This window comes from Cervus canadensis, chromosome 18 (genome assembly GCF_019320065.1).
Source record: "Cervus canadensis isolate Bull #8, Minnesota chromosome 18, ASM1932006v1, whole genome shotgun sequence".
NCBI lineage: Eukaryota > Metazoa > Chordata > Mammalia > Artiodactyla > Cervidae > Cervus > Cervus canadensis.
The window spans coordinates 14488353-14509143 of NC_057403.1; the positions used below are offsets into that span (position 1 = coordinate 14488353).

The following is a 20791-nucleotide window of genomic DNA, read 5'->3' on the forward strand; positions in this document are numbered from 1 at the left end:
ATATCGCCCCCTCTTTTTTTGGATTTCCTTCCGAGTTAGGTCGCCGCAGAGCCCTGAGTAGAGAGAGTTCCCTGAACTATACATCCTCACTAGTCATCTATACACCCTCACCAGTCATCCATTCCACACATATTATCAATAGCATATATATAATATATGCTAGGTAGTCAGAATAGGAAAAAGGAGTCCAGAATGGCGATGGCTAAAAGACAAGGAAGGGAAAAGCCCGTGAAGATAGAACAAAGGAGGGTCTGAGGACTGGAGTGAGGGTCTCAGATAAAACAAACAAACAGCGCTCCTGGCTAGCCCAATTTACACAGGGCAGGCCCCGAGGAGGAGAAAAAGCATATAAAAAAGAGGAGCTAATTTTGGGCCGGGGACCTCTCTTCTCTTCATGTCTTTTGGGTCGGCATTCCCTCACGCCTCGAGGATGTATTTTCCTTTACTTTCTAAATAAAACAGCTGTAACACGGAGCTGTAACATTGGTCTGTCCCAGGGCTGTAACACTGGTCCATCTGTTGCTTCAAATTTTTGTTGCGCCGAGACAGAACCGAGGGAATTACAAACTCCCCGACGTCTGTATCAGTCCCAGTCTCCCAGTTCATCCCCCCACTACCTCCTTCCTCCCTTGGTGTCCACATGTTTGCTCTCTACGTCTGTGTGTCTATTTCTGTTTTACAAATAAGATCATCTTTACCATTTTTTCTAGATTCCACATGTATGCATGAATACACAGTATTTCTTTTTCTCTCTCTGACTTACTTCACTCATTTCACAGTTTCACGTGTCTACAAATGCCCTAACTTCATTCCTTCTTCTGGCTCAGTGATGTCAAAAGTCATGTTTGACGATCACTGTGGCAAAGTCACAGTTCAAATGCTTTTGAACTGTGGTGTTAGAGAAGACTCGTCAGAGTCCCTTGGACTGCAAGGAGATCAAACCAGTCCATCCTAAAGGAAATCAAGCCTGAATATTCATTGGAAGGACTGATGCTGAAGCTGAAGCTCCAATATTTTGGCCACCTGATGCAAAGAACTGACTCCTTAGAAAAGACCCCGATGCTGGTGAGAGGGTAACAGGCAGGAAGGCCAGGGGTCTCCAAACAGAGGAAATAGGCTACAAGGGTCAGACATTTTTTAATCTCTCCCTTAAGTGGCAGGAGGAAACAAATTATAAGTGTCAACTTTTTTTTTTTTTCCTTCTCTATACAAAATTAAGGAGGTTTTTCTTATGATTCTATGTTGCCATGGTGACACCTAGTTCCACCTGAACTTAACTTTCCTCAGGTCTTGAGCTAACCAATGCGCTTTTCTTATGGAAATGCTTTTCTTAAGCTATGTTAATGAAACTATGTATTTGCTTTGGAATTTGCCTTTCTTCAAAATGGTTCCACCTAAGCCTACTATTTTTCCTTTTCTCAAACCTTGGGCTGATAATAGCTCATCAAACCAGTATTTGTATCACTTGTTGTATGGCTGGGGCATGACACATCTCATTCCATCCTATCTCTAAAATGCATATTGTGGGAAGGGGGCCTGGTGAGACTCCCTCAGCCTTGAGGTGCCTCTCTTATCTGACTAATAGCTTTCTAACAGACATAAAACATCTGGCTAAAGACTAGCAGGGGGGCACCGTTTCTGCTCCCTTCTGATGTCTATGTCAGAAGCTTTCACTGTCTCTTTTGTGCTTCAATAAATCTTTATCACACAAAAGCTGTGAGTGATCAAGCCTCGTCACTGGCCCCGAATTGAATTCCTCTCCTCCAGAGGCCAAGAATCCTGGTGTCTTTCACAGCTCAGCAACAACCTTTCACTGGGAAAGATTGAAGGCAGAAGGAGAAGGGAACAACAGAGGATGAGATGGTTGGATGGCATCACCAACTCAGTGGACATGAGTTTGAGTAAACTTGGAGTTGGTGATGGAGAGGGAGGCCTGGCGTGCTGTGATTCATGGGGTCACAAAGAGTCGGACACGACTGAGTGGCTGAACTGAACTGTGGCACAAAGGAGTTGCTGAAGAAGTGAGAGAGGAAACAGACAGAGCTGGACTCCGTCTTAGACCAGGCTGCGAACATTAGGTTACACGCGTGGTCACCCTCCCAATGGACTCTGAATTTTGCGCCCAGTGTCTATAGAAATGGCATACCAATGGGAAACCAGACCTCCCGGATAAAAGAGCCTCAGGACTTGGACTTGGACATTCCGTTGCCTAAAAGAATATGCTAATTATCTCTGTAACAGAACAAAGTGGTAAATTCCATTATGTTTATCGGGATATGACCACAGGCCTATTGATAAATATCCACTGTTCATCTAGTCTTGTGACATGAGTCATGGGTTAACTTTGATCGTATTTCTCTTTCACCTTGTCCAGACTAGTTTCAAGGAATTTGGGGAGGTGGGTTTGAGCAAGTACACTTAGGGTATATAGTTCAGTTCAGTTCAGTCACTCAGTTGTGTCCGACTCTTTGCGACCCCATGAATCGCAGCATGCCAGGCCTCCCTGTCCATCACTAACTCCCAGAGTTTACTCAAACTCATGCCCATCGAGTTGGTGATGTCATCCAGCCATCTCATCCTCTGTCATCCCCTTCTCCTCCTGCCCCCAACCCCTCCCAGCATCAGGGTCTTTTCCAATGAGTCAACTCTTCACATGAGGTGGCCAAAGTACTGGAGTTTCAGCTTCAGCATCAGTCCCTTCAATAAACACCCAGGACTGATCTCCTCTAGGATGGACTGGTTGGATCTCCTTGAATTCCAAGGGACTCTCAAGAGTCTTCTCCAACATCACAGTTCAAAAGCATCAATTCTTTGGTGCTCAACTTTCCTCACAGTCCAACTCTCACATCCATACGTGACCACTGGAAAAACCATAGCCTTGACCAGACGGACCTTTGTTGGCAAAGTATTGTCTCTGCTTTTTAATATGCTATCTAGGTTATATAAGGCTTTCACAAAAACTGGTCGGGGCCCTTGGCTAAGAGGAGACTCTGCCTTGGGCCCGCTGGTATAATAAACTGCACTCCACTATCAGCATTGTCCTTCTGAGTGAGTTTGTTTCCCGGAACGCTTGGCTACAACAGAAGCGGGAAACAATACAAGGAGAGAAGAACCCACTTTCTTTCTGGAACTTGCTCATGAATTGGAATTTACCCCCCAGGCTCCCATGACAGTGAAGTTGGTGCTGGAAATTGAGTCTCTCCCAGAAGAAAATGTGGAGCATCAGTTAGGCAGACCCTGGGCACGTCTGGAGGACCTCAGGGGTGTGTAGGAATTGAGAATAGTGTTGACAGGAATGTGGGTGTGGCAACTGTGAGTTAAAGATGACCTCTCACGTCAGACCCTCTGCACAGCCTCTTGGCCTTATCATCCCCGAGAAAACACCAAGCGTCTGGCTTCCAGGGTGTGTGTAGCCCACCCAGGTTGTGTGGCTTCCAGATGTCCCAATGCACCAATCACCCATTTAAAAAATTCCTTTTCAATTTACTTAGTTTTGGCTGGGCTGGGTCTTTGTTGCTGCGCCCTGGCTCTCTCCGGATGCAGTGAGCGGAGGGCCCTCTCTAGTGATGAGGCCTGGGTTTCTCACTGCGATGGCCACTCTTGTTGCGGAGCACAGGCTCCCGGGCGCCCCGGCTTCTGTAACTGCAGCCTGTGGCCTCAGTGGTTTTGGCTCCTGGGCTCTAGAGCACACCCTCAGTAGTGGTGGCACACGGGCTTGTTGCCCCGAGGCATGTGGGACCCTCCTGGACCAGGGACTGCACCCGAGTCTCCTGCGCTGATGGGCGGATTCGTTACCACTGAGCCGGCAGGAAGGCTCACTAGTCACCCTTCGAGTCAGGAGACGGCCGACTCCAGTGGGTAACTGGAGGAGAGTCTGTTTACAGAGGTGTGACCAGAGCCTAGGAAAATATCCAGGATCTACTGTTCAATAAAACCACGAGATGCAGAGCGGCTTAGGAACTGTGCCATCCTTTGTCTGAGGAAAGGTTGCAAGAGAGGAATAGATTTTCCTGTTTTCTGGGTTTTTGCATAAACACTGGAAGCATGCACGAGAAGCCTAACCAATGGTGGTGTCCAAGAAAGAAAGAGAGACCAAGTATCTAGGTGTAGCAACAGAGGCGAGACCTTTAAAAAGGCCTTCCTTTTCATATTCTTGGGATGCTTTTTGCTCTTGCTGTGGTGGTGTTCCCCACCCCTCTGCCCTGGGAACCACCCCTCTGCTTGGTTTTCCTGATTTCCAGCTTCTTAGATTCCACTTGAGTGATGGTCTACAGTATTTCTCCGTCTGATTCATCTCACTTAGCATAATGCCCTCAGGGGCTACCCCTGTTGTTGAAATCTTTTTTTCTTTTCTTTTCCTGGGGAGGGGGTGGGACACCCTGAGTGACTTGTGGGATCTTAGTTCCCTGATCAGGGATTGAATCTGGGTCCTTGGAAGTGAAAACATGGAAGCCTAACCACTGGACCACGAGGGAATTCCCTCTCTCTCTTTTTTTTTTAATTGAGGTATTATTGACATAATACATTATGTTAGTTTCAGGAGTATGATGTAATGATTTCATGGTTGTATATATTGCAAAATGATCACTATAATAAATCGAGTCAACATCCATCACCATATGGTTACAATTTTTTTTTTAATTTATTTTTAAAAAGTTATCTATTTTTGGCCACATTGGGTGCCTTGGGGGAATCTTAGCTCCCCAGCTAGGACTGAACCCAGGCCACTGCTGTGAAAGCGCCGAGTCCAAATTGTTGGACTATCAGTGAACTCCTTACAGTTTTGTTCTTTCTTGCTTGTGATGAGAACTTTTAAGATCTACCCTGTTAGCAACTTTCAAATATACAATATGGTATCATTGACTATGGTTACTGTGGATCACTTTTTGTTGTTGTTCAGTCGTTAAGTTGTGTCTGACTCTTTGCGACCCCGTGGACCGCAGTCCACCAGACCCCTGTGTTCATGGGATTTCCCAGGCAAGAATGCTGGAGTGGGTTGCCATTTCCTTCCCCAGGGGATCTTTTCCACCCAGGGCTCAAACCAGCAATCTCCTGCATTGGCAGGCGGCTTCTTTATTGCGGAGCCCCCAGGGAAGCCCCATACCTCCTTACACAGATGCAATATTTTATGGGACTGACTTATTTTATAACTAGATGTTGGTACCAATTTGCAACCTTTTTTTCTGATATGGCCACCATTTTGTCCTTTTTTCCTTTGCAGCCTACCATGTAAATTATTACTGAGTCAGAAGCTGGGTATATCATTTCATCTGGTTAGCAGGGAGCCTTGGGCTTCCCAGGTGGCTCAGTGGTAAATAATCCACCTGTAATGCAGGAGATGAAGGAGATGCAGGCTCGATCCCTGGGTTGGGAAGATGCCCTGGAGGAGGAAATGACTACCTACTCCAGTATTCTTTCCTGGAGCATCCCTTGGATGGAGCCTGGGGTCCATGGGGTCACGGAGAATCGGACATGACTTTGCACACCACACAGCAGGGAGCCTCACGACTGGGAATGAAGGCGGATGCCCCGTGTAACCTGGATTCTGGAAGGAGACTTAGCGAGCTTGTCCCCGGGGAGGAAACATGGGCCTCACTGCAAAGATCGAGTCAGTGATAACAAACAGTGATTGCTGACCTGCCAAACAGGCAGCAGGAAGGAAGCCTAGAGCTTGAAGCCAAGGGTCCTTATCTCCAGACTTGGGTCCTCCGGCATCTCTCACTGGGATCTGGCGTCCAAGCCAGGCTGTGTCCACCCCGGCGGGCCAGGAGCTGCTGCAGGGCTGCCTCCAGGCCCAGTTCCTCTCCTGGGATGAGGATCCTTGGAGGTTTCCAGAATGATGCATCATCTCCCAGATGAACTGGAGAGTGAGAGTCCGTGCCGGCCTGGGGGGCTCTCACCCTGGGGTCGCTCTCAGTCTATGCCTGGGTGGGAGTCTGGGGCAGGCAGTTTCAGGACAGAAATTTACAGGATCTTGCCAAGTTTTCTATGCAAATCTGAGACCTGTGTGGGGCTCTCGCATGCTGAGATCTCCCTCTAGCGGGCTGTGATGGAAAAATGCATTTAGTGGTAAAGAACCCACCTGCCAATGCAGGAGACCTAAGAGAATGCGGGTTCGATCCCTGGGTCGGGAAGATCCCCTAGAGGAGGAAATGGCAACTCACTCCAGTATTCTTGCCTGAAGAATCCCCTGGACAGAGGAGCCTGGCGGGCTACAGTTCATGGGGTTGCAAAGAGTCAGACATGACTGAGGCAAAGCACTGATAAAGATGATAACAATTCTTTCCTCCAGCAGTGATTTGTTGACTGTGCATAAGGGTCATAGGTACAGGGGATCGGACAGACACGGTCCTACATACCATGGAATATTGCTCGGCCGTAAAAAGGAATGAAATAATGCCATTTGTGACCATATGGATGGACCTCAAGAGTATTGCACCAAGTGAAATAAGTCAGACAGGGAAAGACGAATGCTGTATAATTTCACATATATGTGGAATCTAAAAAGAAAGACAACAAATGAACAAATAACAAAAACAGAAACAGAGTTACAGATACAGAGAACCAATAAGTGGTTGCCAGAGGAAAAGGGCTAGAGTGGGAAAGAAATAGATGGGGGCGATTAAGAGGTATGAACAGATGGAGAAAAAGTGGAAATAGATTGGGAAAAAATGGAAACAGTGCAGATTTTATTTACTTGGGCTCCCAAATCACTGCAGACAGTGATGGCAACTATGAAATTAAAAGATGTTTGCTCCTTGGAAGAAGAACTATGACCAACCTAGATAGCACATTAAAAGGCAGAGACATCACTTTGCTGATGAAAGGTCCATAATATCAAAGCTATGGTCACATGTGTATGTGAGAGTTGGACCATAAAGAAAGCTGAGCACTGAAGAATTGATGCTTTTGAACTGTGGTGTTGGAGAAGACTCTGGAGAGTCCCATGGACTGCAAGGAGATCCAACAAGTCCATCCTAAAGATCAGTCCTGAATATTCACTAGAAGGACTGATGCTGAAGCTGAAGTTCCAATACTTTGGCCATCTGATGCAAAGAAGTGACTCACTGGAAAAGACCCCGATGCTGGGAAAGATTGAGGGCAGGAGGAGAAGGGGATGACAGAGGATGAGATGGTTGGATGGCATCACCAAGTCAATGGACATGAGTTTGAGCAAACTCAAGGAGATCCTGAAGGACAGGGAAGCCTGGCGTTCTGTAGTCCATGGGGTCACAAAAGTTGGACATGACTTAGCAACTGCACAACAGCAACCGTCTTTGAATTACATGGTGGTCCAGTGGTTAAGACTCTGAGCTTCCACTGCAGGGGGCAAGGGTCTGATCCTTGGTCGGGGAACTAAGATCTCATATACTGCGTGGCTTGGCCAGAAAGACATGAATCATGGCTATGGAATGTATGGTGTGGGGAATATAGCTGGTAACTATGTGATATCTTTGTACGGTAACATATTGTGACTTAGACTGTGATCATTTTGAAATGTATAGAAATACTGAATCACTATGTTGAGTAACAGGAACTAACATAGCGTTGTAGGTCGATTATACTTCAAAAACAAACCCAGAGGAAAAGCGATCAGGTTTGTGGTCACCAGAGGTGGGGGCGGGGTGAAGAGCCTCAAAAGGCACAAATTTCCATTTCCAAGTAAGTAGTGGGGTGTCATGTACAACATGATAGAGATAACCAACCCTGCTGTTTATTATAGGTGTCAGTCGTTAGGAGGCACTTCCCTGGTGGTCCAGTGGTTAAGAATCTACCTTGCAATGCAAGGGGCTCCGGTTCCATCCCTGGTCGGAGGACTGAGATCCCACGGGCCGTGAGGCCACTGAGGCCAGGCACTGCAATTACTGGGCCCGTGAGCCCCAGCTAGAGAGTCTGTGTGTCGCAAGGAAAGATTCCACCTCACACAATGAAGATATCAAGCGCCAAAACTAAGACCCATCACAGCCAAAAAAAAAGTAAACAAATAAAAAAGAAAGTTGTTAAGAGTAAATCCCAAGGGTCCTCTCTAAAGGGAAAAAATAATATTTTCTATTTCTTTAATTTTGTGTTTATAGGAGATGGTGGATATTAACTTGGGCTTCCCTGTGGCTCAGCTGGGAGAGAATCTGCCTGCAATGCGGGAGACCTGGGTTCAATCCCTGGGTTGGGAAGATCCCCTGGAGAAGGGCACGGCTGCCAACTCCAGTATTCTGGCCTGGAGAATTCCATGGACTGGATAATCCATGGGTTTGCAAACAGTTGGACACGACTGAGTGACTTTCACTTTCAAATAAAGAGAGAACATAAAAACGGCAATGTCTAAGACCCATCACAGCCCAAAAAAGTAAATAAATAAATAAAAAGAAAGTTGTTAAGAGAGTAAATCTTAAGGGTTCTCACTAAAGGGGAAAAATTATTTTCTATTTCTTTAATTAGTTGTGTATTTATGGGAGATGGTGGATGTTCACTAAGCTTATTGCGACAATCACTTCACGGCATATAGAAGTCAGATCATGATACTGTTCACCTTGAACTTACACAGTGCTGTGTGTTAATTATATCTCAATAAAACTAGAAGGACAAAAAAAAAAAAAGGCACAGTCCATCAAGGGCTACATTCCAAGGAAACAGACAGACAATACATAAGCAAAGACAAGGATACATGGGGGTCTGGGGAACTGGGGGCTGGGGGAAATCCTTCCTTAAGCTGAGCAGGTTAGGCATCAGCCTTGTCTGAGACAGTGAATCTGAGCTGAGAACTGAAGGGGGAGGAGGAGTCAGCGCCCCTACAGATCCTAAGGGAGTCTGGGCATTTAAAACACAGGGGAGAATCAGCATGAGGACCCTACATAAGAGGACTTCCAAGGTGGTTCAGTGGTAAAGAACACGCCCGCCAACGCAGGAGACGCAGGAGATGTGGGATCAACCCCTGCGCTGGGAAGATTCCCTGGAGGAGGAAATGGCAACCCACTCCGGTACTCTTGCCTGGAGAATCCCATGGACCGAGGAGCCTGGTGGGCTACAGTCCATGGGGTCACAACGAGCTGGACCTGACTGTGTGACTAAACAACCACAACCCAAATTAAAAGGGATGTGACCTGAGTATACGAAAAACAGCCCCAAGGCTAGGGCCATGGATTGGCGGGACAATGGACCAGGATGCAGGAAATGAAGTATCCCGGGCTGGCAGGAGCCAGATGACCCGAGGCCTTTTTAGAACATGATGAAGACTCTGGCTTTTGTTCAGAGAGGAAGGGGAAGTGATTAGATGCTTTTAAAACTGGAAATGAAATCATCGGATCTCTGTGCTCTGAGAGTCTTAGGGTGGAGAAAAGTCAGTGGTGACGCTGAAGCCTGGAAGCCAGGTGAGGCGTCAGAGCAGACGTGGGGGAAAGGCTTTGGGGTCTTTGGGAAGGATGCCGGTGGATGGGCGCAGGGGATGGAGAGCTGACAGGAGATTCTTTTACTCTGCCATATTTATAGAGTCCGTTGTGCCCTGTGACGGGCTCTGCAGATAAAACCACGAAGGAAACGAAGCCCCTGTTCTCCTGGGGCTCCTTTTCTACAAGGGGAGGCTGCACAAAGGAGCACATAGGCAGAGCCCAGGACAATCAGCAAAGACATGATGCAACGAGGAAAGAGAAAATAATCTTCTCAGGTGGCACACTCGTAAAGAACCCGCCTGTCGAAGCAGGGAGACGCAGGAGACGCGGGTTCAACCCCCGGCTCGGGAAGATCCCCTGGAGGAGGAAATGACAGCTCACTCCAGTATTCTTGCCTGGAGAGTCTCATGGACAGAGGAGCCTGGTGGACTAGAGTCCACGGGATTGCAAAGAGACACTGAGAAGTTAAAATTTTACATGACCTCCTTCTCCTTCTGCCTCTGCAACTCAGCTTGCCCTTTGCAAAGTCTAGATCACGTAGGTCACGTAGTCTCAGAAAGTGGGGGCTTGCAACACTAGGAGCTGGAGTTTATCTCACTCACCCTTGTCCTGCTCTTTGCAATTGTCCAGTCCCTGCAAACCTGCTTCATCATGCCTGTCCAGGTCAAACATCACCCTCCCCATCTTGACCGCTGTTCCCGTGCACGAAACCCCTTAGTTTAAACCAGCCTATTAACAGCTAGTGTTGCCCACTACAGTCTGTCTATAAATACTCTGTAATCCCTTTGTTCGGGGCTCGGAGCTTGGAGTGTTAAATCCTCTGGGTCCACCGGTGTAATAAACCTGAGTTCTCCAGCTCATCGAGTGTGGTGTTTGGTTTCTGCAACAACACGACTGAGCATGCATGTACACACACACACACACACACACACACACACAAGGAAGGCAGTGTTGTCCCACCGCTCCCCCAAGAGCAATCTGTTGTGAACCTGAACATCCCCGCATGTCGTTTTTGGGTGTGTCAGGAGTCCAAGGGTTTGCCTCTCTTCACCTGGCCATTTCTTAGACTGGCATTTGCCTCAAGCAACCTCAGAGGATGAGGGAACGTCTCCTTCTCAAACAAAGAGCAGGGTTGCTTGAACAGAGGTGGAGTCCCGTGAGCTCAATGTCCTTCAGCCATGACACAGGCGACTGTGTGTGCGGAATCCAGGTGGGCCCCTCTGTGTCGCCCAGATGGGATTTGGGGACAAGAAGAACGGACGTGAACATGGTGTGCCTGCCGTGATGTGAGCGATACATCTTTTTGTCTCTGACCCAGGAGCCTCTTATCTCTCATCAGCGTCCAAGAAACAGAACGGGTTGACTTACTCATTTATACTATCGTAAACTCCTGGGCCCGGTCAATATGCCCTTGAGAAATGGATCGCTATGATCTCGGAGAGGTTTTCCTCGTGGGTGTGGACTCAGACACTCTACATTCCAGACTGGGAGTGATAGAGTCATAGTTCCCGTTCAGAGGTCAGAACTCAGCCTCTGAAAGGTTTGGAAGAATGCCTGGAACACAGGAAAAAGGTTAGAAGAAAGGCATTGTTCTTAGGGTTGTTAAACTGTTGTTATGGAGGCATGCAGATCCACACTTTAAAAGGAACAAGGGTTCATCTGTGGATCTCCTGGGGAGCCAGTGAACACAGCCAGGGTGTCTGGGCTAGAGGTGTTCTGGGAGCAGACGAACTCATTTGGGAGTTTGTGCTCTTAGGCATAAAAGGTTGCTCATCTGGTGGACATAGCTCACAGGATGACCATAACATGGTTTGTTGTTTAGTTGCTCAGTCGTGTCCGCTCTCTTGCGACCCCATGGACTGTAGCCCTCCAGGCTCCTCTGTCCTTGGGATTTCCCAGGCAAGAATACTGGAGAGGGTTGCCATTTTCTTCTCCAGGGGTTCCCAAACCAGGGATCAAACCCACCTCTCCTGCGTTGCAGGCAGATTCTTTACTGCTGGGCCACCAGGGAAGCCCCATAAGCATGGTTATTTGTGTGTATATCTACATCTGTAGAGTGATTTTATTGTAAGGAATTGACTCATGCAGTTATGGAGACTGATGAGTCCCTAGACCTGCCTTCAGCAAGCTGGACGCCTTCGAGGACTGATGCTGTGAAGTCAAAGTGTTAGTCACGTAGTCGCGTCAGACTCTTTGTGACCCCATGGACAGTATCCGGCCAGGCTCCTCTGTCCATGGGACTTCCCAGGCAAGAATACTGGAATGAGTAACTGCTCCCTTCTCCAGGGGATCTTCCCAATCCAGGGACTGAACCTGGGTCTCTGGCACTGCACACAGATTCTTTATCATCTGAGGCAACAGGGAAGCCCCCAGAGGCTGTTCAAAGGCTGGCAGGCTCAAGACCCAGGAAGAGCCAATATTTTAATCTGAGTCCAAGGGCAGGGAAAGAAACACTAATGTCCTGGCTCAAAGGCAGTCAGGCAGAAGGAATTCTTTCTTACTTAGCCTTGGTCTAGTCAGGTCCTCACCTGATTGGATGAGGCCCACCCCACAGAGGGCAATCTGCTTTTCTCAGGCTACTGGTTCAAATGTTCATCTCCCCCAGAAACACCTTCAGGGTCACACCCAGAGTAACACATCCATTCTTTTTCAGATTCTTCCCCCATTTAGCAGACAATCTCTAAGTACAGAAATGGCTGACCCACATGAGCACTGGGACAGTCACTTGCATAGACAGCAAAGAAAAAAGTTAGCAAATATTTACACACTCAGTGTCTTAAAATTAGAGTCCAAACACATTTCTTCCATAAACCGCCATCATAAAAGATAACACTTTTACAACATCTTCAAAATTTTTTTTAATAGTTATGAGGATTGTAAACATGAAATGATGACTGTTAGTAACAGGCGGCTATGCTTGTATGTTTGTGGTGAAAAACTCTGCTGATATAAAGCTGCGAACCATGTTTTTGAAACGGAGGTAAGTTTGCTAAACAAGCTTTTGTGATAATGAACGACTGACTGTTATGTGACCCTGCTGATGTAGTTGTGTCTTAACTGGTATAGAAGACTGCATAGATTATCTTAGAATTTCAAACAAATATAAAGTCACACCTCCCTGCTAAGCTATCTTGTGCATAAAATAAATAGATGACTCTAACAGGTACCAGGATGGAAGAGTGCATAGATTGTCTTAGAATTTGGAACATATATAAAGTCATTCTTCCCTGCAAAGTTATTCTGTGTTTAAAATAAGTAAATGACTTTGGCAGGTACATTTAGAACAATGGTTTTTCAACTGAGGATAATTTTGTTCCCTGTTTTTTTTTTTTTTTTTTTTTAAATATCTACTCTCTTAGCAACTTCCTTCAATTAATTTATTTTTGGCTGTGCTGAGTCTTCGCTGCTTTGCATGGGCTTTCTGTAGTTGCAGCAAGTGGGGCTACTCTTCACTGCGATTTGCGGGCTTCCCATTGTGGTGCTTCTCTTGTTGGGGAGCATGGGGTCTAGGCATGTGGGATCTTCCCAGACCAAGAAGCAGACCTGTGTCCCCTGCATTGGCAAGTGGATTCCTATCCACTGCTCCACCAGGGAAATCCTACCTCCTTGTTTTAAAATATAGGCCTTGCTATTATCCAGGTATGGTGAAGCCACCAGACCAGGGGACCACTGCCATTGAAAACATAGTTTATTATTATAGTATGTTTATTATACAGTAAGAAATATGTGTCTTTGTCCCCAGTTCCTGAAAGAGTTTCTGAAACCCTTGTCATTTCCTGAGTGACGGGAGTGAGAAGAGCATCATTTGTTTCAATATTTGGTCTTCATCCAAGACAGCTCAGAAAACCCTGGAATCTCCAGAATCCCGAGAATGCCTTTCTGTATGTTAATGATGGTAAGATGTTGGCTGGCTGGGGGCACTCATTAGGGGTCTGGAGGATTGGAGAACTGTGGGGAAAAACAACACGTTTGGTGTCAGAAATGCCAGCAGTGAAAACAGCAGGGTTATATTCCCAGATCCCAAGGGGAGGGAGCCTACCACGCCCTGGGGCAGTACCAGCTTGGCCAGGAGGCAGAGAGGAGTGAGGACAAGATGAGGGGTAGGAGTCCTTACTGTGGATTCCGTGGGAGAGAACAGGTGAGGCAAGATGAAGGGGAAGAGTCCTTACCATGGTTTCCGTGGGAGGGAACAGGTGAGGCAGCGTAAGGAGATTTTGTTGTTGGTGGTGAGTTGTAAGTTGTGTCCGACTCTTTGTGACCCCATGGACTGTAGCCCACCAGGGTTCTCGGTCCATGGGATTCTCCAGGCCGAAATACTGGAGTGTGTTGCCATTTCCTCCTCCAGGGGATCTTCCCGATCCAGGGATCGAACCCACGTCTCCTGCATTGGCAGGCGGATTCTTCACCACTGAGCCACCTGGAAGCTGAGAAACCCTGGTTCAGAGCACAACGCAAAGCCTTATTCCCCCCAGTTAACAGTGGATTAATTAAACAGTTTCCTGGTTCAGTAGATTTTCTTGTTCCAGATCTTGCAACGGAAGACGGGGGTGGATACAAATGGGATGGACTTTTGGAGGGAGCCATATAATCTGATATAACTGGCTGACTCAACACCCAGATGTTCAAAATGCACTGTGAGAAAAGCTCTAGAAAGAGCAGAACCACGTGCCAACTGTTTACACTCCTCTTCCCGGGCCTTTGATTTGATGAGAAAACATGAGTAACTGTTTTGCTCTGCAATGTATAGGCAGCATCTGCTCTATGTTCCCAGCGCCTTGCTCGGTCTTGATAGCATCTGATGCAGACTTGTCGATCAAATCATACGTGTCTATATGAATGCCTGTCGATCAAATCATACGTAGCTATATGAATGCCTATGCATGTGGCAGGTGCATGGGTATTTGATGAATAAACAATTCAACGAATGAATGGAAATCATGGATACATTTTCGAGGAATAACAAATACATTTAGAGAGAGGTTAAGAGTGAGTTTTTAAAAATGACACTTGCAACAACATGGATGGACCTAGAGCTTATTATTTTAAAAATATATATGTTTTTTATATTGTCATAGCTGATCCAGGTCTTAGTTGTGGCATGTGGGATCAAATTCCCTGACCAGGGATTGAACCTTATCCCCCTTGCATTGACAGCGAGTCTCTCACCAGGGAAGTCCCCTTAGAGATTATTATACTCAGTGAGGTAAGTCAGACAAATGTTATATGATATCAGTGAGGTAAGTCAGACAAATGTTATATGATATCACATGTATGTGGAATCTAAAATATGACACAAATGAACGTATCTGTGAAATGCAAACAGACTCACAGACAGAGAGGACAGGCTTGGTGGTTGCCAAGGGGTGGGATGGATGGGAGTTTGGGGTGAGTAAATGTCAGCTATTATGTACAGAATGGATAAACAATAAGGTCCTATGTACAGCACAGGGGACCACATTTGATATCCCGTGATAAACCATGACGGACAATAATATGAAAAGGAATGTATAACTCAATCATTTTGCTGTACACAAAAATTCATACAACATTATCAATCAACCATATTTCGATAATTTTAAAAATTAAAAAAAAAGTTTAAAAGGATGACTTGTTTTAGAATATACCTAATTCCTTTATTTAAAACCAAACACAAACCAAACACCCCCGCTCTCCCCACGAAAGAGCCCACCCAGCAAATACAGCAAAGAAAAATACCTACAGACAATATTCTTGGTAAAACTAAGTGAATCCCAGGAAACCCTAGAATACAACCAGATGGGCTCAACCAAACATATATTTCTTATTCTAAATCACAGTAATAAAACATAAGCAGTTATGAACAAACAACAAACAGGAACTTCTCTGGTGGTCCAGGGGATAGGGCTCTGCAATTCAAATGCAGGGGGCACAGGTTCAATCCCTGGTCGGGGAACTAAGATCCCACAGGCTGCATACAGCCAAAAAAAAAAAAAAAAAAGAAAAAAGAAAGAAAACCAAACAAACCAACGTCTATCTAAAGTTAGGAAACCTCAGAAAGGAGATAAGTGAGGGAAAAGATGACATGTAAAGAGGAGCTGACAAGGGTCAAAAAAGGATTAGAAACTTGAAAAAAGGAGGCATTTACAAAATGCCAGCTAGACTGTAGGAAACAGGGAATGAACACACTCATGGAAAACAGAGCAAGTGAAATTGATGATGGAAAGAAGAAAAAAAATCTGGTTTGAATGGAGATGAAAAGTTACAGAAATGAGTGAGACACAGAGAAGACCCAAAATACCACAATAGAAATAGCTGAGGGAGAAAACCCAAGCCAGGGAACAAAACAAGTAATAAAAACCATCATCTAATAAACTTTCCTGAAAGGAAGAATTTGAAATTGAAGGGCCAAGTATGTAAGTAGGAAATTGGCCAAGAAGACTCGTCAGTAATACACAGTCTAGGAAAACTACTCATTTGTGTTTTTAGGGGAAAATATTTGCACATCCGAGCAACAGATTGAGTTAATTTAGAAGGGAAAGGAAATCAGATTAGCATCACATTTTTGACCACAGTACTGTGTTTCAGGAGGGAGTGCTTAAAAATTGTATGATATGTATCAGTATATTAAAAAACCTTCATAGGCTTCATGGAGTGGCCAAAAACCTGCGGGTTTGATCCTTGCCTGAGGAACTAAGATCTCACATGTCACGTGGAGCAGCCAAAAATTAAAAAAAAAAAAAATAAAAGATCTTGACCAAGTGGGGTTTATCCTAGGAATGTAAAGATGGCCAAAATTAGGAAATCATGAATGAAATTTATCATCTTAACACAGCTAAGGAAAAAAAACAAAACATGATCTTTCCCAGATATGCTTGACACAATTTAATATTTATTTATTTTAACACATAACCAAATAGGAAGTGATAGTTCTTTAAAATACTGATAGATAACCCCCAATTCAGGATCTCAATGAGCAAATATCAGAGGCTGTAAGACAAACAACACTAGAGTCTAAATTTAAATCAAGGAGGAGACAAGAACGCCCACTATCTTCATTGCTATTTACCAGAGAAAAACACATTTTCCATTTTGTGAAAATCTAATGAGATCTCACTCACCTGCCTTGAGATTGTTCCAAGTACCATAGAGCTCCAATCCTTTGGCCACCTGATGCGAAGAGCCGACTCATTGGAAAAGACCCTGATGCTGGGAAAGACTGAGGGCAGGAGGAGAAGGGGAGGACAGAGGATGAGATGGTTGGATGGCATCACCGACTCGATGGACATGAGTTTGAGCAAACTCTGGGAAACGGTGATGGACAGGGAAGCCTGGTGCTGCGGTCCATGGGGTCGCAAAAAGTTGGACACAACCGAGCGACTGAACAACACGCCGAAGAGCCGACAGGTGAAAGGAATTCAGTTCCAAGTGACTCAGAACATTGATTTGCAAACGTTCTGCGCCCACCTTCAGTTTCTAAGGCCTTCTTTCAGGCACAGGCGATCACTCGGTGAGCTGGAATAGAAGAGGACCCTGTGGTCAGCTTGGCGGCGACACTCCCACAATCCGTTTTGTCTCCTAGCAGGATGAAAAGCTCTGACTTTCTTCCTAACTGCCTCCCACTGGGATTGTCTGAGAAAACCGTGCCCCAGGCTCACACACCTGGGTGGGCGATCTCCAGGTAGCACAACGCACTATCTGATACGGCCATGAACTACTAAAAGAAGAATGGACCATTTTTAGCTGGTGTTTTCTCCCTCCCCTCCCCTTCCTTCCTCCTTCCAAACTAAGACGCTATTTGCTTGCCTTGCCTTTAATTTACACGTTTTATTCATCAGCATTGAAAACGCTACACAAAAAGCTGGCTGAATAGGTATGGAACTCCTGCGGAAGATCTTAAACACGTGGCCACCTTAATTGCCAAACCGACACGCGACCTTGTGACCTTGCTTTACCCTCTAGCTGGTCATGGCTGGGTTTTCACAATTCAGAGGGTTTTTCTTTTTTTCCTTCAGCTAAGAGAACAATGCAATCCTTACACTTGTATTTCTCAATGTGTTACTAAGATATCCGAACTTTTCTACTCTGCTGCCTGGCGGGGCATAGCCACTGTCCGTTGAGATTGTTACTATTTGCTCTCACTCAACTTGACTCAGGGGTGAGTCATTTAAAAGATTACTTGCAACACTTGATCGGTTTCACTTCTGCGGCAAGACTGGCTTTCCTCGCTCCTGCGGTGCCGGAGCGCCCTCTGGTGGTCAAACACATCCTCTGCCGTTTTCCATGAGTACTGGCTTGGCGCCCGGAGACTGAGGTCCCTCTATAAAATTAAGATTTTATAGAGGCACTCTTCATAGTCCCCTTGGAAAAATCACTCAAAATGTAATTACCACCATCCATGGAAGGTCCAAATTGAAAAAAACTTTCTCTTGTCTCAATCAGCTGCTGGGCAATGATGATACAATTCTTTCTGACTTGCAGGTACTTTTAACTAGGTAACTTAACCCTCCACTGCTCATATGCAAAAGCTGACGCTTAGAGTCCCTCGTGTTTCATCAGATCTCTTGAGTACTTTCAGGTGTGGGGCGTTAGAGGGATATCAGGAGGGCTAGCACGGGTCCCAAGGGTCTTAAGTACTCACTTTGAACAGTAGAATTTCTCCTAAAACTAGCTGGATGGGCAGTTTGTCTACATGCACATTCTTTTTCAATTTTAGCATTTCCAAAATTGGGTTGCATGTTGTCACAGAAGGCATCTTACTATTGGGGTTCAAGAAGGAGTCGCCATAAAGACATGGAAGCAACTGAAATGTCCTTCATAGATGAACAGATAAGTGTGGTATATATGTCCAGTGGAATATTCCTCAGCCACTAAAAAGAAAGAAATATTGTCATTTGAAGCAACCTGGTTGGACCTCGAGATTTTTGCCTCATAGTAAGTGAAGTAAGGCAGAAATGGAAAGACAAATATGATATTGGTATCACATATATGTGTGATCTAAAAAATAATGCAAATCTCTCTACAAAACAGAGTCACAAACAGAGAAAACAACATATGGTTACCAAAGAGGGAAACGATGAAGGGAGAAATTCATTGTTTGGGATTAACAGATACAGTCATATATAAAATAAATAAATAGGAATTTACTATATAGCATAACAGTAACCTATAATGAAAAAAGAACAGAAAAAAAGGAATAGATATATTTATATTTGGATCACTTTGCTGAATACCAGAAACTAACAATGTTGTAAATCAACTCAGTCTCTCAGTCTCTCAGTCGTGTCCGACTCTTTGCAACCCCATGGACTATACAGTCCTTGGAATTCTCCAGGCCAGAAAACTGGAATGAGGAGGCTTTCCCTTCTCCAGGGGATCTTCCCAACCCAGGGATCAAACCCAGGTCTCCCACATTGCAGGCAGAATCTTTATCAGCTGAGCCACCAGGGAAGTCCTATAAATCAACTATAGTTCAATTAAAAAAAATTACAGGAAACACTTGGTTAATTTCCCTTCCTCATGGTGCAAGCCTGGCTATGTCCGCGCCTGTTGTGTTGGAGCGCCCTCTCGTGGTGACAGAAGTCCTCTGCAGTCTCGGGCCTGTCCTGGCTCGGTGCCCTGAGACAGAGGTCAGAGGTCCCGGTATAAAATTAAAACAGGGCACTCTTCATAGTCCCCGTGGAAAATAATTCAAAATTTGATTAGCACCATCTATGGAAGCTCCAAATTGAAAAAAATTCCCTTGCTTAATTGAGAACTGGGCAATGAAAATACAATTCTTTCTGATTTTCAGGTATTTTAACTCGGTAAGTTAAGCCTCCATCTGCTCACTTGCAAAAGCTGACGCTTAGGTTCCCTCGTGTTTCATCAGATCTCTTGAGTACTTTCAGATGTGGGGCATTAGAGGGATATCAGGAGGGCTAGCACGGGTCCCAAGGGTCTTAAGTACCCACTTTGAACAGTAGAATTTCTCCTAAAACTAGCTGGATGGGCAGTTTGTCTACATGCACATTCTTTTTCAGTTTCAGCATTTCCAAAATTGGGTTGCATGTTGTCACAGAAGGCATCTTACTATTGGGGTTCAAGAAGGAGTCGCCATAAAGACATGGAAGCAACTGAAATGTCCTTCATAGATGAACAGATAAGTGTGGTATATATGTCCAGTGGAGTAGTCCTCAGCCACCAAAAAGAACAAAATATTGCCATTTTCAGCAACGTGGATGGACCTAGAGATTTTCTTAGTAAGCGAAGTAAGGCAGAAATGGAAAGACAAATATGATATTGGTATCACATATATGTGTGATCTAAAAAATAATGCAAATCTCTCTACAAAACAGAGTCACAAACAGAGAAAACAACATATGGTTACCAAAGGTGGAAAGGGAGGAAGGGACAAATTAGGAATTTGGGATTAGCAGATACACACCACTGTAGGTAAAATAGAGATGAAGAGTTTACTGTATAGCACAGTGGCCTGTATTTAACATCTTTTAATAATCCTGTAATTAAAAGAATAAAATATGAAAGAATACATATAGATAAACACGTAATGTGAATTAACCCGCTGACACCTAAAATCCCACAGTGCTGTGTATCAACTACGTTTCAGTTTAAAAAGGAAGTATATCGGCAACAGTGGTTAGTTCCCCTCCTCTCGGCGCAAGGCTGGCTTTGTTAACGTCTGTCGTGTTGGCGCGCCCTCTGGTGGCGACAGGAGTTCCCTGCAGTCTCAGGCCTGGCCTAGCTTGGCGCCGAGACAGAGGTCACAGGTCCCTCTATAAAACTCAAAAAAAGGCCGCCAGGAAAGCCCTATAAATAAACTATACTTCAGTTAAAAAAAATTACAGGAAACACCTGGTTAATTTCCCTTCCTCAGGGTGCAAGCCTGGCTGTGTCCTGTTGTGTTGGAGCGCCCTCTCGTGGTGACAGAAGTCCTCTGCAGCCTCGGGCCTGTCCTGGCTCGGTGCCCTGAGACAGAGGTCAGACGCCCGAGTATAAAATTAAAACAGGGGTACTCTTCATAGTCCTCTTGGAAAATAATTCAAAATTTGATTACCCCCATCCGAGAAAGCTCAAGATTAAATACATTTCTCTTGCCCTAATCGACTGTTAGGCAATTAGGTAAAATTCTTTCTGATTTGCAGGTACTATTCACTAGGTAACTAAAGCCTCTCTCTGCTCTTATGTAAAAGCTGACTCCTAACTTCCCTCGTGTTTCATCAAGTCTCTTGAGTACCTTCAGGTGTGAAACATCACAGAGTTATCAGGAGGGCTAGCACTGATCGAGTCTTAAGTACTCACTTTGAATTGTTAAATTTTTCCTAACACTAACTGGATGGGAAGTTTTTCTGCATGCATAATTTTTTTCAACTTCAGCATTTCTAAAATTGGGATGCATGTTGTCACTCAACGTATGTAAATATGGGGTTCAA

The 20791-nt window shown here is 45.2% G+C and overlaps 2 long non-coding RNA genes across 2 annotated transcripts in view; one reads left to right on the plus strand and one right to left on the minus strand.

Annotated features, from left to right (window-relative positions):
- Nucleotides 1–14394, plus strand: part of LOC122420227 — a 30833-nt gene extending 16439 nt beyond the window's left edge. The window contains exons 2-3 of the long non-coding RNA XR_006263232.1: nt 13126–13278; nt 13729–14394. This is a non-coding gene — a long non-coding RNA (uncharacterized LOC122420227). The remainder of the gene's footprint in view (nt 1–13125; nt 13279–13728) is intronic.
- LOC122420230 lies at nt 13757–17133 on the minus strand. The gene is made up of 3 exons (XR_006263235.1): nt 16827–17133; nt 16481–16578; nt 13757–13807 (listed from the first exon to the last, which is right to left on the minus strand). It is a non-coding gene; the product is annotated as an uncharacterized LOC122420230 (long non-coding RNA).
- Nucleotides 17134–20791: the final 3658 nt, after the last annotated feature.